This window comes from Aotus nancymaae, unplaced genomic scaffold (genome assembly GCF_030222135.1).
Source record: "Aotus nancymaae isolate 86718 unplaced genomic scaffold, 86718_ANA_hifiasm-v0.15.2.pri h1tg000089l, whole genome shotgun sequence".
Lineage (NCBI taxonomy): Eukaryota > Metazoa > Chordata > Mammalia > Primates > Aotidae > Aotus > Aotus nancymaae.
Genome location: NW_026988504.1, coordinates 22,356,161 through 22,373,522, shown reverse-complemented (window position 1 = coordinate 22,373,522; position 17,362 = coordinate 22,356,161). Strand labels below are relative to the sequence as shown.

The 17,362-nt window shown below is 40.4% G+C and overlaps 1 protein-coding gene across 4 annotated transcripts in view; it reads right to left on the bottom strand.

Annotated features, from left to right (window-relative positions):
- Positions 1-16,972, bottom strand: part of LOC110568894 (endogenous retrovirus group K member 9 Gag polyprotein-like) — a 40,756-nt gene extending 23,784 nt beyond the window's left edge. For 2 of the 4 annotated variants that reach the window (XR_010339787.1, XR_010339789.1), the window contains exon 1: positions 16,855-16,963. The gene's annotated coding sequence lies outside the window, so the exon portion shown is untranslated. Of the gene's footprint in view, positions 1-16,854 lie in introns of all 4 variants that reach the window. The other 2 variants (XR_010339788.1, XM_064369324.1) reach the window with 2 other exon arrangements.
- Between the last annotated feature and the right edge of the window lie 390 nt (positions 16,973-17,362).

Below are 17,362 nucleotides of genomic sequence, written 5' to 3'. Positions count from 1 at the left end.
CAAGATGATCTGCCAAGAGAAATAAACATGCCTGTACAATGCTGTATTTGATCATAATCAAGCAAGGTGTCACTACAACTAAAATAAGTAAAAACAGTTTCAACAAATGATAGTTGCAGACAACTAAGAAGTTCTCTCTAATCATGGTTTTCACAGATCTCCCTGCTTCATTAGGAAGGAATAGCTCATAATTTGGTTTTAAATCAAAATATCAACTTTCTAGTTCCCTTCTTGTCATAAAGTATAGGGCATGAGGATTTGTGAGTCCTAATGACCTAAATCCACAATGACCTAAATCAAAAGACTAAAGACTTCGGTCTAGTCTAAATGAATTCAGTGTGTGGAATGATATGACAACTTGAATGTTAACCTAACAAAAAGTTACTTTGCTTTTTCAAGGTAAAATTAAAATTCTAATTGAATAAATAAAATTAAATGATGGGGAGCTCTAACATGTAATTTGCCACATTGTATCATAAATACTAGGTTTCTCTCACTAGACTGTGAAGTCCTTGAGGACAAGAACTGAGTCTTGTTTATCTCTTACAAACCTAATATGGCAGCCAAACACTAGGGAACAATTAGGTGCTAAAATTGTGTGGCAGTAATGAACAAGTTCTAAAACAAGATGGTGGTGGTGATGGTCATACAATATTGTTAATGTATTTAATGCCACTGAACTGTACACTTTTATTAAGAGAAGGGGGTCTCGCTATATTGCCCAGGCTGCCTTCAAAGTTCTGGGCTCAAGGAGAGCAGTGTCAGCCTCTTGACCAGCTGGAACTACAGGCGCCACACCACTACACGTGGCTTGAACCATATACTTTAAAATAGTTAAAGTGATCAATTTTATGTTACATATATTTTACTGCAATAAAAATAATAAAAATAAAATTGTATGGCAAAGTCTATCCAAATAAAGAAAGGGGAAATAAAGGAGAAAAATGGAACAGCAAGGGACAAGAGTACATTTTCCAAAGACAAAAAAGAAAGGCACTTAAGAGTAGTCATTTCAGAAATGAAAAAAAGCAGTGACCAACAAATGATTTTAAAAATTTTAAAGCAGCTATTAATCCTGAAAGTCTGTCTTATTTTTGTTATGTCTTATTGAGATGGCGTCTTGGTCTGTTGCCCACTCTAGAGTGCAGTGGCACGCTACCAGCTCATAGCAGACTCTGCCTCCCGGATTCAAGGGATTCTCCTGCCTCAGCCTCCTGAATAGCTGGGATTACAAGCACACCCCACCACACCTGTCTAATTTTTATATTTTTAGTAGAGACGGGGTCTCACCATGTTGGTCAGGCTGGTCTTGAGCTCCTGACCTCAACTGATCTATCTGCCTCGGCCTCACAAAGTGCTGGGATTACAGGCGTGAGCCACGAGGCTCAGCCTGAAAGTCTGTCTTAAATTAACCTCCAAAACATCTGCTTCTTGGCATTTTAATTTCTACTGTAACACTTAAAATTTTAAGTTACTTTAAAGGTGTTAATTGCAAAGTACTTCTAAATTAATAAATAATAAATATCCAAATACTGAGATTAACTCAAACCTCTTACAGAACACCAATGTACAGCCAAATAGCAATTCTTTCACTCTACAGTGAAAGATAAAAAATAAACCAGGCACAGTGGCTCATGCCTGTAATTCCAGCACTTTGGGAGGCTGAAGTAGGAGCATTGTTGGAGGCCAGGAAGTTAGACATCAGCCTGGGCAATATAGCGAGAACTTGTCTCTAAAAAAAAATTAGACGGGCGTTGTGGCGTGTGCCTGTCATCCTAGTCCTACAGTCCTAGCTACTTGGGAGGCTGAAGCAGGAGGATCACTTCAGCCCAGGGGTTTAAGACTGCAATGAGTTGATTGAGCCACTGCAATCATGGCTGGCTGACAAATCAAGAGTGCCTCCCGCCAAAAAAAATTAAAAAAATAAAAATAAGAAAACCCTCACCCTAACAACAATAATTGTGTACTACCTTTTTTTAAAGTAATTAAACTTTTAGTCAGTTTGTTTAGAGAGAATCTCTGTCAGCCAGGCTGGAGTGCAGTAGAGCCACCATAGCTTACTGTAACCTTGAACTCCTGGGCTCAAGCAATCCTCCCACCTCAGCCTCCCAAGTAGCTAGGACAACAGGCATGCACCACACCGGCTGGCTATGATTTTGATTCTGATTTAGGTAGTCTCAAAATCCTGGGTTCAAGTGATCCTCCTGCCTCTGCCTCTCAAAGTTCTGGGATTACAGGCGTAAGCCATCAAGCCTGGCCTAGAAGTACTTATCTTAGGACAACTACATGATAGTTTTAAATAAAAAGAGAATTGCCCCAAAATGTATCACTATCAAAGATGATATAAAGCCCAAACACAGATTATTAGAGAACTACCAAGTAATTCTACAAAAAAGAAAATGGGCACCTTCTAGGAAAAACCATTTCGGCTCATCCTTGATGCATGAAAAAGCACGCAAGTTTTTCCAAACAGATAATGAATCATTACCAAAATCTTCTTTTAATCTTAGGCTTAAAGTTATTTTAGAAAATCCTTCTGTAGATAACAAACTGCTGTCAGCAAATGCCAGCTTCCAAATAAGACACTTAACAGATTTCTAAATACAGTGAGCTAATTAGCTTTTCAAATCATTCTGGATCTGTCAGATGCAATACAAATCAGGATTAATAATACAGACAATTCAACAGAGAAATTAGTGTTTTCAATAAATGGTACTAGAACAAGGTGTCTATGTGCAAAACAAAAAAAAGAGCCTCAATCCATACTTTGAATAATAAAAAATTAACTCAAAATGCACTGCAGACCTAAATGTAACACTGAAAATGATATATTCTAGAAAAAAAAAAATACAGGAGAAAATCTTTGTGGCAACAGGCTAGACAAATTATTTTCTTAGAGACAACCCAAAACCACAATCAATATATGGAATAAAAAATTGATAAGCTGGACTGGGAGAAAATATTTACAAATCATATTCCTTTTTTAAAAAAATTAGAAGCCAATGAATGAATGCTATACAAATCCATACCTGATTAAAAATTGTATCCAGAAAATACATAGAATTTTCAAAAGAGGGGGAAAAAACCTCAATTTTTAAAGTGGGCGTAATATTTAAACAGACATTTCATCAATGATATACAGGTGGCAAGCAAGCACATGAAAATACAATCAAGATCATTAACCATTAAGGAAATACAAACTAGAACCACAAGGTATTAACACCACATGCCTATTAAAATGGTATTTAAAAAGAAAAATTTGGCCCAGCACGGTGGCTCACGCCTGGTAATTCCAGCACTTTGGGAGGCTGAGGTGGGTGGATCATGAGGTCAGGAGTTCAAGACCAGCCTGGCCAACACAGTGAAACCCCATGTCTACTAAAAAGTACAAAAGTTAGCCGGGTGTGATGGCAGGCACCTGTAATCCCAGCTACTTGAGAGGCTGAGGCAGGAGAATCATTTCAACCCGGGCAGCAGACGTTGCAGTGAGCCGAGATTGTGCCACTGCACTCTAGCCTGGGCAACAGACTGAGACTTTGTCTCACTTAAAAAAAAAAAAAAAAAGCTAATACCACTTATTTCTTTTTTATTTGTTAGTTTGGAGACAGGGTCTCCCTCAGTTGCCCAGGCTGCAGTGCTATGACAGACACCATCACAGCTCACTCCAGGATCAACAGTCCTAGGCTTAAGCGATCCTCCCACCTCAGGCACCCGAGTAGCTGGGACTAGAGGTGCATGCCACCACACCAAGCTAATTTTTGTATTTTTCGTAGACATGGGGTTTTGCCATATTGCCCAGGCTGGTCTTGAACTCCTGGGCTCAAATGATCTGCCCACCTTATCCTCCCAAAGTGCTGGGTTTACAGGTGTGAGCCCTCCTCTGATAAAATTTCAGATGAGCAACTTTCATACATTGCTGGTGGGAATATAAAATAGTACAGTCAACTTCGGAAAACAATCTGGAAATTTCCTATAAAGTTAAGCGTATACTTTCAGTTGTTTTAATCAGGAGCCAAAAAAAAAAAAAAAAGTTAAAACATGCACTTACTATACAACCCAGCAATACTATCCCTAGGCATTTAATCTAATGAAAAGAAAACTCACATTCATAAAAACACCTGTCTGTGAATGTTTATAACAACTTTATTTGTACAGTAGAAAATATCCAAATGTCTGTCAACTGGGAAATGACCTTCAAAAACTATGGTACACACTCTATACAATGAGATATTACTGAGCTCTAAAAAGAAACAAATTATTTATATAACTAATAACGGAGACAAATCTCAAATTCATTATGCCAAGTGAAAATAAGCCATACTCAAAAGCCTTCCATATATAGGACATTCTGGAAAAACCAAAACTGAAGAAAAGGAAAAGATCAATGATTGTCAGAAGCTATACACTGGTCATCGTGCTGGCTACACTATGATGCATTTTGTCAATACTCAAATTGTACTTTTCTTTTCACCTTATGGTGCTGATACATGTAAGTGGGTGAATTTCAGGTGTGAGCCATCATGCCCGGCCCAGAAATTTATTTTAAATGGCATTGACTCAAAACATACATTTAGTTTTCATTATAAAAGTTCAAAGGTAAACACAAAACAACATCAAAATATCTATTAAGGTCATATGAAAATTTTGAAAGCTTAAAGTCACAGACCACCTAATTTTCTTGTTTGTCTTCTCAATATCTGACACCAAACAGAGTCACCCTTTTTTTGCTGCTGAAAAGTTGGCTATAAAGAACATGGGCAGACCAGGTGTGGTAGTTCACATCTGTGATCCCAGCACTTTGGGAGGCCAACTGATACATTATTAACTAAAGTCCACCCTATATTCAGATTATCTTAGAGTTTACACCTGTAATCCCAGCACTTTGGGAGGCCAATGTGGGTGGATCACCTGAGGTCAGGAGTTCGAGACCAGTCCAGCCAACATGGGTGAAACCCTGTCTCTACTAAAAATATAAACAATTAGCTGGGCATGGCAGCAGGCGCCTGTAATCCCAGCTACTCGGGAGGCTGAGGCAGGAAAATTGCTTGAGCCTGGATGACTAAAATGAGACCCTGTATTTTTAAAAAAAAAAAAAGTAAATAAAAATAAAGCAAAGAAGACATTAGAACTGATGAGTTCTTAAAAGAAATAAAAATCAAACAAATATATAATAAAAATTAGACAAAGGGTCCCACTATGCTGCAGGACACATCATAGCACTTAAGATAAATTGAAATATTCAATTAGGCTGAAATTTAATATGACAATTATAACATTAAGTTTTTACTTTTTAAAAGTTTTTTGAAACTGTCATAGCCAAGAGATACCTAAAGAGAAATGACAACAAAATGTAATGTGGTATCCTCTATGGGATCTTAGAACAGAAAAAGGTCATTAGGGGATAATGGAGCTGCTAGCCCATTTACAAAAGGATTAATTGAAGCCATAGCAAACAAATTCCATATGACACCATGGGACTGGTCAATGCTAGCTAAAACAACTTTAATCGCCAGTCACTACTTCCTCTGGAGGGCAGAGTTTGATAAATTATGTGAACAGCAAACCACTTTCTAATAATGGCCACTGTTATTCCTCTCCTACCCCTGACGTGGCTCTCTCAAGACCCTATTTGGGTAGAACAGTGGCCTCTGAAGGGAGAGAAATTACAGAGAGCCCATAAATTAGTTGAGGAGCAATTAAAAGCCAGCCATATAGAACCATCTAACAGCCCTTGGAATGTGCCCATTTTTGTCATTCCCAAAAGTCTGGCAAATGGAGACTTCTCATGACTTACAGGCTATGCAACCTATGGGCCCCTTCAACAGGGCCTCCCTTCCCCCACAGTGATTCCTCAAGATTGGCCTATAATTGTTATTGACTAATACTAGCAACTTACATACCTTAAATGATTATCAAAAATTACTGGGCAATGTTAACTGGCTTCGCCTCACCTTGGGTATAACTACTGATAAGTTGCAAAACCTGTTTTCTATCTTAAAAGGCAATGCTCTCCTGATTCTCCCAGGTATTTAACCCCTGCAGTAAGAAGGAAAATTGAGGAGATAGAACTAGCTATCTCTCAGAGGCAGCTAGAATGCACAGACCCAGAATATTCAATTCAATTTTTATTTTTCCCACCAAACACTCCCCTACAGGGTTAATATGACAGATGGCCCCAGGGCTATGCTTTCTAGAATGGATTTTTTGCTCACATACCAGGACTAAAACTCTCTCTCCCTATATCCAGTTAGTAAAGTCATCTATTCAGGTCGCAAACAATGTAATCAGTTGCTAGATTATTACCCTGAAATCATCAGGATTCCTTTAAGTAAAAAGAAATTCAAAGCAGTATTGCCATTATCTATGGACCTGCAAATAGCTCTCTATGATTACACAGGCCATATACAGCATACCTTTCCTACTGACAAATTCCTTCAGTTTTTATCTTGTACTTCTGTGGTTTTGCCTACAAAAATAGTTCAATTCCCCCATATCTGATGCTTTAACACTGTTTACTGATGGCTCTGGTAAACACAGAAAAGCATGTTCTGGTAGAGACCAAGTAATTCCGTCATTTGATCTGGATTTACTAGCACTCAGAGAGCTGAGGTTGGAGCTTTAATATTGGCCCTGGAAACTTTTTCCTCTTAGCCCATCAATACTGTTAGTGATTCTGCTTATTCTGTTTACTTATTGCAGAACCTTGAGACAGCCCTCATTAAGTCCACTCTGGAGACCACCCTGTGTGCAACTGCTAGATCAATGCACACATCCTATTTTTATTACACACATTCAGGCCCATAGCTCACTGCCTGGTCCATTGGCTTAGAGCAATGATTGGCTTAGGTTATGACATCACTGCTTGACCAAACCACCCAATCACATCAATTTTTCCACCAAAACTGGAGAAACTTACCTAAACAATTTCAACTTACCCTGCAAATTATCCTGCAATGCCCAGACTGTCTAAACAAATTATCCTGCAATGCCCAGATTGTCAGCTCACAGGCACGGCCCCCTCCTTCAACAGGTGTTAACCCTAGAGGGCTAGAGCCTAATCAGTTATGGCAAACAGATGTTATACACATCCCTGAATTTGGAAAACTAAGATATGTATATGTATCCATCGATACCAACACTCATCTAATTAGTGCACTTGTTCCTCCTGGAGGGTCCACTCAGTATGTCATTAAACATTTTTTAACTTTTGCATTTATGGGCAAGCAGGCAAGCAGCATTAGAAGTGGAGCTCTTGGCCTGCCCAAAAATGCAAGATCCACAAGGCAATCTGGTACATGACCCCATTTCTTTTGATGCTTATAAAGAAATAAGAAAAGGGATTAGAGATAATGGAGCTGCTAACCCATTTATAGGCAGCCCACAAAAATTAAAACTGATAATGGTCCAGCTTATGCCAGCTCACAATGTCAACAATTTTGTCACACATGGAATATCCAACATTGCACAGGCATCCCATATAAATTCCCAAGGACAGGCCATAAGAGAACGTGCCCACTCCACCCTTAAAAATATGCTTAGAAAACAAAAAAGTGGTAGTATAAGAACCCTGCAACACTACCAGTACAAGCCTTATTTACCCTTAATTTCTTAAATTTAGATGATAAATTTCAATTAGCTGTAGAAAAGCACTTTGCTAAAACCTCTCAAGACATAAAACCTGAAGTTTTATGGAAAGATATAAATAGTAATGTATGGTGTGGTCCAAATGAATTGTTAACGTGGGGAAGAGGATATGCTTGTGTTCACATCCCTTCAGGTCATCTTTGCATTCCAGCACGATGCATCAAACTACACCATGGGGTGGCTAGGACCCAACCCAGTACCAGAGACGAAGAAAATGACCCTGCAGGACCCAAAGCCCCAGACAACGTGACTTCCTCGGACAGCACAAGCCCCCAGACGTTACCTAACGGACGCTGAAGAAGACAACTCAGGAGGCTGAGCAAATCCTGCTCCGGACGCAGACACTATTCACTCCAGCTGATTTGTTCCTTGCTATGCTCTCTGTTGTACACTGTGACTCGCGTAGGGTATTAATCCTTTTTATGCTCTTGCTTTGCCTGCAACCTTTACCTGCTACACTCTATTGGGCTCATATCTTAGATCCGCCTTTCTTTCGCCTTGTCACCTGGGCAGACAACCCCTTCCCAGCCTCTAATAATGTAACTTCTGGGCTGGGAGGGATAGATTTACCCCCAGTGGGGTCCCTCATTAATGATAAACATTGGACTAAGGTGCCAGGTAACATACCTATCACTCCACTATCCTCCCACTATGTGTAAGTTATAAAAGTTACTTTTGTATAAGTTACTTACTGTGTACCCGCCCAAACACAAGTATGGCTACATTATGGCCTGGGAAATGCCTTAACATTCTTGGTTGCCAGTAGCCTCAAACTGGGCCATGCAACCAATGCCACTTTCCCCAACATTCCTCCCTGTGCTAAAGAACCAAGACGGGAGGGCATGGTGGCTCACGTTTGTAAACCCAGCACTTTGGAAGGCCAAGGCAGGCAGATCATGAGGTCGGGCGATTGAGATCATCCTGGCCAACATGGTGAAACCTGTCTCTACTAACATACAAAAAAAAATTAGCCAGGCGTGGTGGCACACACCTGCAGTCCCAGCTACTCGGGAGGCTGAGGCAGGGAAACCACTTGAACCAAGGAGGCGGAGGTTGCAGTGAGCCAAGATCATGCCATTGCATTCCAGCCTGGCAACAGAGCAAGACTCTGTCAAAAAAAGAAAAAAGAGAACCAAGATGGGAAAGCAATGGATTCCAATTTGGCTGGGAGGTCTGTCATGGGGAACAAGCCCGTGGCCTCCAGTTAGGCAATTATAACATCTTAGACTGGAGCCCCATGGTCATTTGCAGGGTGACTGTAATGATACCTGCATCCATCATGGCATCGGTAACAGTTTCGTAGCCATGTCCCATTCCCCTGTGATTTTGGCCGATGGGGGGATGGGATATCCCAAACCCTAAGTAGAGTCCATGACACCCCAAGACACTTTATGGCACCTCGGACATCTTAGCACCTCCCTTAACACCTGGCATGGAACATATCATAATTCCAGTATCAATTATATTATGACCTTTATTCATAATAACACACATCAGTGCCTAATTTGCACTACCCGTCCATATGTTTTCCTTATGGGAACTGTTATTTCCATTATACCCCAAAACTCCACGTTTGTGACCCGAGTGCAGGAACAGGCTTGATTTGCCTCTTGTGTCACTAATTACAATATATCTAATATTACTAGTGTAATGGTTTTAAGGAGACAATCTGAGGCTTTCCTACCAGTCAATTTAACACACAATTGGCAAGGTTCCTCGGCTCTTGCCACCTTAGAACGTGCCCTGTCCCAGGTCAAACACAAAAGATTCATAGTTACACTTACAGCCTTTATAGTCTCAGCCACAGTTATCCTAGCAACTGCTAGTGTTGCTGTAGCATCCGCTACTAAATCAGTACAAACAGCTACCTTTGTAGGTAATTTGGCCAGAAATGTGTCTAATGAGCCTCTCTTACAGCAGGGTATAAACCAAAAGATTCTTGCACATCTGCAAGCCCTCAAGGCTGCCTTGGAATATGTAGGGAAGCGACAAGATGCACTGGCATTCTGTCAGTAATCAAACTGTGACTAGGAGCATAAGCCTATCTGTGTCACTTCTCTACCATGGAACCAATCAATACATAGCTGGGATAAGGTGAAACAACACCACTAGGGAACCTCTCATAACAATGTAACAGCAGACGTAAAGCAACTTAAAACTAAAATTCTAGGCTGGGCGCAGTGGCTCACACCTGTAATCCTAGCACTTTGGGAGGTCAAGGCAGGCAGATCCCAAGGTCAGGAGTTCAAGACCAGCCTGGCCAACAGGGTGAAACCCCGCCTCTACTAAAAATACAAAAATTAGCTGGGCACGGTGGCACGTGCCTGTAATCCCAGCTACTCCGGAGCCTGAGGCAGGAAAATTGCTTGAACTGGGACCCAGGAGGCGGAGGTGGCAGTGAGCTGAGATCGTGCCACTGCACTCTAGCCTAGGCTACAGAGCGACACTCTATCTCAAAAAAAAAAAAAAAAACCCAAATTCTAGAATCCCTAAATGCCATAGATCTACATGCCCAACAAACAGCCATATGGAAGGGTGTGTGAGAACATCTCTCCTGGATTGGAGTGGCGGGTGGAGGCGGGGTTGGGGGGAGGTGTCACTCCTTGATTGGAAAAGAATGTTGCTAATTATACTCGTTTGTCTTATGTTATTTACTAATTCTAGGATGCAAAGCCGAAATACGAGCAGTGACTACCACACCTGACAGACCTGTTACTGCACACATCTGTACTCTTCAATCAACAAAACCTTACAGTAAAAACAGAAAAGGGGGAGAAGTAGGAATCTGGTCAGGGTGGTGGGAGAAATTATAAGAGAAAATTATAGGAAAAACACAAACCTTCTTGGAAGGCTAGAAGGTTTTAAAAAGCTTCAGAATAGGATTTGGCTGAAGGTAGCCAGATTCTCTTACTGGTGCCTGAAAGCATAGGTTACATAACAAGGGGATATAAAGAAACTGATCTAGATAAGCTAGTTTACTTAGGCCACAGAACCTGACCTTTAATCATGTGCAGGACTGCTCTCTCCTGGGAGGGTGACCATGTTAATTATCCACAAGTATGTTGACTCAAAGCCTCTATCATTAAATCTATACTGAATAAATGCCTGCAGTGCCAGGTGATCAGGGTGCTGACTCTTTACAGCACCTTCCTCGGGGGTCTGTAAGCTGATTGGTCCCCTAGCCCACTCTTTCACTAGATATCAGTGTAAGAGTGCATTTGTTCATCCCACATTCGGCCAAGGTCTGTGGGTCGAACTGAGCAAAGACCTAGAGTATCAAAATAATTTCTTGATTTTGATCAGCACTACCTATAAAAAAAAAAGGACAAAAAATGAAGCTCCTCTTTTCTCATTAACTCTGGAAGAATAATGTTATGTGAGCTATAAGACAAGTACTGACTTTACCAACAATGTCATTATTAAAATGTCAGAAAACTAAGCCAGGCGCGGTGGCTCACACCTGTAATCCCAGCACTTTAGGTCAGGAGTTCGAGACAAGCCCGACCAACATGGTGAAACTCTGTCTCTACTAAAAATACAAAAATTAGCCAAGCATGGTGGCACATGCCTGTAGTCCTAGCTACTCGGGAGGCTGAGGCAGGAGAATCTCTTGAACCCAGGAGGCAGAGGTTGCAGTGAACCAAGAGAGTGCCATTGCACTCCAGCCCGGACAACAGTGTGAGACTCCATCTCAAAAAAATTAAAAAAATAAAAATAAATAAATGTCAGAAAACTCTATGACTTTTTCCTATTATAACTTTAAACCTGTAAAGCTATTTTGTGTTTCAATTCTATGAAACACTAAGATAAATCCTCTTTGAAATCAATGTAATTGCCAAAACGTGGCAAGGATGATAACAAATAATTGCAACTTCATGAGATGAGACCAAATGAATATTACAAAGACACTTTCTGGTTGCCTGAGTGACTTGCACATAGGATTGATCGTACCTCAAAACTATCACAAAAAGTATTAAAGCAAATGGCAGGATACTCCTGTTTTCCTCACTAACAACTTTAATTCCTTACTATCTATAGTGATTACTAAATAACAGAGTTATGTGCTACTAATCTATGTACAATGTCAGAAATCATTAGCTGCTTTTTCTTCCTAAATTAGGCATAAAATACTTAACACATTTGTTTAAATTCCAAAGAAATCATTTGGCATAGGAATGACCATACAGTATATGCCTTCTTTCAGCCTGGGCATATTTAACTTTTTGGGTTGACTAATACAATATGCATTAAGCACATTTGCTTAGACTTCCACACTTAAATGAAATGGACAATTCACTTTTTATAAGTGGAAAAATGATTACATCTTCTGGTATTCACTGCAATATCAAATCAATGACTTCTTTCAGTATTTGTGGTGGTCATTTGTAATTCCTTAGGTAATTATCATGAATCTGCTTTCACTTAATGCTAAACGGCAATGCTAATACAAAAAGAAAATTAATGCCAGACACACAAGCAGAAGTACCAAATTGTTTCAGGGAAGGAATTTTAATAGAACTCATGAACTGGACCAGCCCAGGCTGGTCTCAAACTTCTGAGCTCAAGCTATCCTCCCACCTCAGCCTCCCAAAGTGCTCAGATTACAGGCATGTGCCACTGTACCTGGCCAAGAATACCATTTTCTGAAAAGAAGTAGCAGAAGTTCATGAGAAAATGCGATGAAAGAATTCCTTTGCAGTACTCTAATGAGAATGTGTTACATATATAGAAGAAAAGGATACAACAGAGATACCTGTCTATCATTTTGACTGTAGTGTAAGAGCTCTGAAATAATACTCAGCCTAATAGTATACTTGTCCAGATCTGTTTCTTCCTGCCTCCCATGCCTACTTTGAAAACAAATAATGAAACACATCATCACATAAAGCCCTATGATCACAATTCTTCCCAACCCCAATCTTTCCTATTTGCAACTTACGTCTTTCTCTGTGATGTTACTCCTTGATATGTCACACACTTAAAAAGTGATTATATACCCTTTACCCTTCAAATCACCTTCAGGGAAACTTCTCTTATGCTGACTTTACTTTGGTCACTCTTGATCTCCTGAGAATATATTAACCAATATCAGTATCACTTTGCATTTGCTAATAATCATGTCAATTCAGCATCAGTATTTTGAAACTGGTACAGCCGTGATTCTAATCTTCTTCACCTATCATACTATGAGACAGGGAAGAGTAATGATTGTGCATTAGTTTCAGTATCCCAAACCAAACTGACATGAATTTGCATAGCTTGTGGCATTTCTTCCAGATTACGGAAGAGAGACACAGGAAAAAACGTTTAGAACACTTACCCATATGTCCTATCTGACATACTTGCATTACAATGCCAACTCCGTTACCTACAAAAAATATACTATTATGCTTCTGTAGCCTAAATATCTTAAAACTATGAACCTCTTCACTTAATAGTCTCCACTAAGAATTTCCTGAGGGTCACATCCTGGTTCATATAGGAAACCCAAAGAGGAATCCTACAAACACACTGCATACATGTAATACATGACTGGCTTATTGCTATTTACCATTATGATTACTTACACAGATTACAGAAAGTTCTTGGGCAATTTCTGTATTTTTATCATGACCTTTTAAGATAGCATATCTTGTTTCTCTTATCAACTTATCACTCACTGATCTATTACTAGAGTTCCTTTTCATTAGAAATAAAATGCAGAGAACACCTGTAACACGAACCATCAGTCCTCTGCAGGTACATATACTAAAGAACATTTCCGCAATAGCATTCAGCTGCATCACCAATAATAGCTGCGCAACCATAAAATGCTAAGCACTGTATCTTAATGGCACCATATAGCTAGCTGTACATCACTGAACAAACAAAACATTCTTTAATAAACCTGCAATCCAAAATGTTGATTATCTTGTTATATTATATATTTTTATTTTCCATTAGTTTGCGTAACACTTCAATCTGTGAACAAATATATCTTAATTGGATAAATGCTGGCAGAAGTAATATCTCATTCAGAAATTGAGGTCAAATTCTTAAACAAGTGGTTAAAACTCTTAAAACACCTGTAAAAATAAACACATTAGCTTAGATTACAAAGATTCCCAAAGATTTAAAAAACAAAAAACACTTAAAAGGCTAGACAAAAGAATGTCTAAACTAAAACAGTTAACAATCTATCCTCTATGACACAATATAATTTATCACTGTTGAAAGCCTCCCTAGAAACCCTTGGGAGACTAGAAAGAAACAGATCTGAACAAAACTGAACAGAATAAAAATTGGAATTGTATCACCTTTCTAAAAGCTCCCTTATTCTTTGTCACCTACAAATTTATCTTTCACATTTGATTATTCAATTGCAGCTATATAAAATATATAGTTGCCAGCAGCAGACAGAATGGTCATGAGCACAAGTTCAAGAGTCCAAAAGCCAGTATAAATCTAGGCTCTGCCATTTAACAGATGTACTTAATTCTTTGTGTTTCAGCTGAAAACACCAGTAACAACAGCACCTACCTGCTAGGGTTATAGTGAAGACTGTGTGTTGAGACAGATAAAGCCTGTGGAATAGGACCTGTTTGTTATTATAATAAAGTTACCAATTTAAAAAAAAGTTAGGTCCCTGATAATGATTAATATCTATATTCATGAGTGTATACCACTGCTAACTATAACTTTTCACTACATTCTACAAAATACCTTTGAAACTTTGGGTATTCACAAATTGAATACCCAAAACTAGCCCAACTCCCTGACTCCATATTAATTTCAAGAGACATCAAACTCTCCAAAATTTGCACTTGATAAACTGGTAAAGAGTGAAGTTCTACAACTTTAAATCATCAGCCAAATTAAAGGCAAAGAAAATGACAGTCATCTCGAACTTACCAGAGAAGATGAAGACAGAAATGTCCACTGCTACAAGATCTGATGAAAGCAACAAGATCTATCCACTGAGTCTGGAAACCTACTATAGATTTGTTTTCAAGTATGATCAGTGGCTTCACCTCATTTATCACTTAAAATCTTAAAAGGAGGCCACATTTAATTTTGAATAACCCGAAGCTGAAAATGTTTCAGATACATTATTTTCACAGGAGCATCTTATTACATTACATTCTCTCATCAATAACTTTGAATCAAAAGATATCATTAATGAAAATCAATCTGTATTTTTCCCTTTATTAAAACATCCAGAAAAAATATCACTTTTTTTAAATGAATACATTTTAGAAATGTTAACACAATTTATAAAAGTTTTAACATCTTACAACGCCTAAAAAGGTTTCATTTCCAATACCCTATTTACCTAAAATGCCAGGACATCTGAATTTTAAAAACCAACATTTTCCCGGCTGACCCAACTTAACAGGGGTTGGTTCTCTCAACATATAAACAGAAAATAAAGTTGAAGTATACGTATCATCTTCAAACGACTACCATGAAACCAAAATCAGGTTTTGCAATACCCAGCTAAAGCACCTCAAGAGAGAGTCATCTTACTTAGAAACTGACTACTGAAAAAGTAGAGGCTAAGTCCCTCAATTTTTTTTTTCAGGAAACAGCATTCACACTCTGCTATCCACAATTTTCAAAATCTTCATTAAAGGCCCTGAAAATCCTATTTGTTAAGCCTGCTGGAATTCTGTGGTTCACAATCATTTTTCCTCAAAACTTAATTGTCCATATTATCCATTTTCAATTTTATTAGGTCACCTTGAGATTCTCTCCTCTGAAAAGCATTTGCGGGCTTTAGTTATCAATATGTCTCTATTGGTAATTTAAAAATCAGTAAAGCTCATACACCTTGTAGCCTACTCATATTTTATGGTGCTTGCTAAAACATACATATATTTCTCAGGGATCAAAAGGCTAACATGAACTGCTTCCAAACTTCGGTGAATCTGCATTACATCCTTAGAACACCTTGAGATTCTTCTGTATTGTGCTGCAGCTATACAGCAAGAGCATGATCTCACAAGGCTTTTCAACAGCCCCCAGATCCCTAGCAGCAAAACTTCTCATAAGCCTTCTATGTACTAGACTGTTAACAGTGCTGGGTTAAAATTGTTCAACTGCTTTACCTATTTATTTACCAATCATATCATCTCAGGAAATCCAAACCCTTTAAACTGCCTTCTAAAACACAGCTAGAGTGCTTTCGTATTGCTTTGAGTAGGATCTGCAGCGGGATAAAAACTTGAGTTCTGAGATTCATCCCTTGACCCAAACTGCAGTTGCCAGGATATGCGGTAGTAATGCAGTGGTTTCTTTGAGACTCTACGGATGTATTTTACCTACAAATAGCCAATCTCTACTAAATCCCTTTTAGTCTTCGAGATTTCCGCGGTAACAATTTCAACAGCAAAGTATTTTAAGCAAAGAAAAAAAGAGCTATACTAATTTGACCTTTATTTTTTACTCAATAGAGCTTGCCATCATAAGGGCATTTTTCCATACTAACATTTGCAACTGGAGAAAGAAAAAGCAAGCTTTTGGCACTAGTGACCATTATCATTACGGAAGGCCCATTATCATTACGCTTCTTACAAATCTTCTTTCGAGATAGGATTTGAGGTTAAGCTTACATCGGACCATAGTCCAGAAACTTACTGTTTTCCAAGCCCAATTAACAGTCTAATAACAGCAACACTTACGCCCCGGGAAATCTCAATGCTTCACTAACCAGTAAGGCGTCTGATAACGAAGGCAGCCAGTGAAACAGATTCTTGTTGTTCTTCCTCACAGTGAAGGAAGAAGAGAGAAGGACCCCAAAAGGGTCCGTGAGAGCAAAATCCGGGATTCGGAAGCCCTGGCCTCAGCAACACTGGCTTCGAAGCCCTCCCAGCCCAACCCAACCACCCCTCTTGTCCCCTGGGAGCCAGCCCTTCGCTGGCACAGGCCGGGCAGACCCCGAGGGCACAGACCCCCACACAACTTCCAGGCCAGGGTTCCGAAATCCGACGCCAAGAGGTGGAAGCCCCAAGCCCCGCGGCCTGAGTTTCAGAGGTAAGAGAATGCGGGTGAGAGGAGATGCGGCCTCCCTCAAGCCGGGAGGCTCCTTGAGAACGCAGAGACGGGAGAAGAGCGAGCCGGTTCGCAAGTTGGGAGCAAAGCCTGGAAGGAAAGAGGGCTGGGAGCCGGAGATGAAGGAGATCTGGGCTCGACCAGAGCCTTCCCCGCATCCTCAGCGATGCCCGTGTTTACCTAAAAGTCTCGGTCCTCGTTGAAGCGTGAGAAGCAGTCCGCCATTTTGCCGCCTTCACTCCTCTCAGGATGACGCTCTCCGGTTCGCTCCTTCCGTCCGGCGACACCCGCCCCTCCCCGGTTCCCCGCCTCCTCCCACGCCCACCGGGCGCGCGCAGCTGAGGGAGGGTGCGAGAATGCGCGTCCTGACGGGAGCCCCCCGGCGCAGGCGCCGGCCTGCCTTCGAGGCGAACCCATCCCTCCAGTCCCGGCTCCGCGCGCCACGCGGAGCGACCACCAGTGGGCGCGCGTGCGCACTCGCACCTGAGAGCCGCGAGTGCTTCCGGAGGGAAAGGTCAGAGGGGCCACCGTGGGGATGGATCTGTATGGTTAGTTGTCGCTCACTTCCGGGTAGTGAGCGAGAAGACAGAAAAGAAGTTGATGAATGCTGAAGTGCACCAGCAAGGCTCAGGAAGTGGAAGCACCTGGTGCCACTGAAGTCTCGCCATCTCTTTTCCCACCCAGGTAG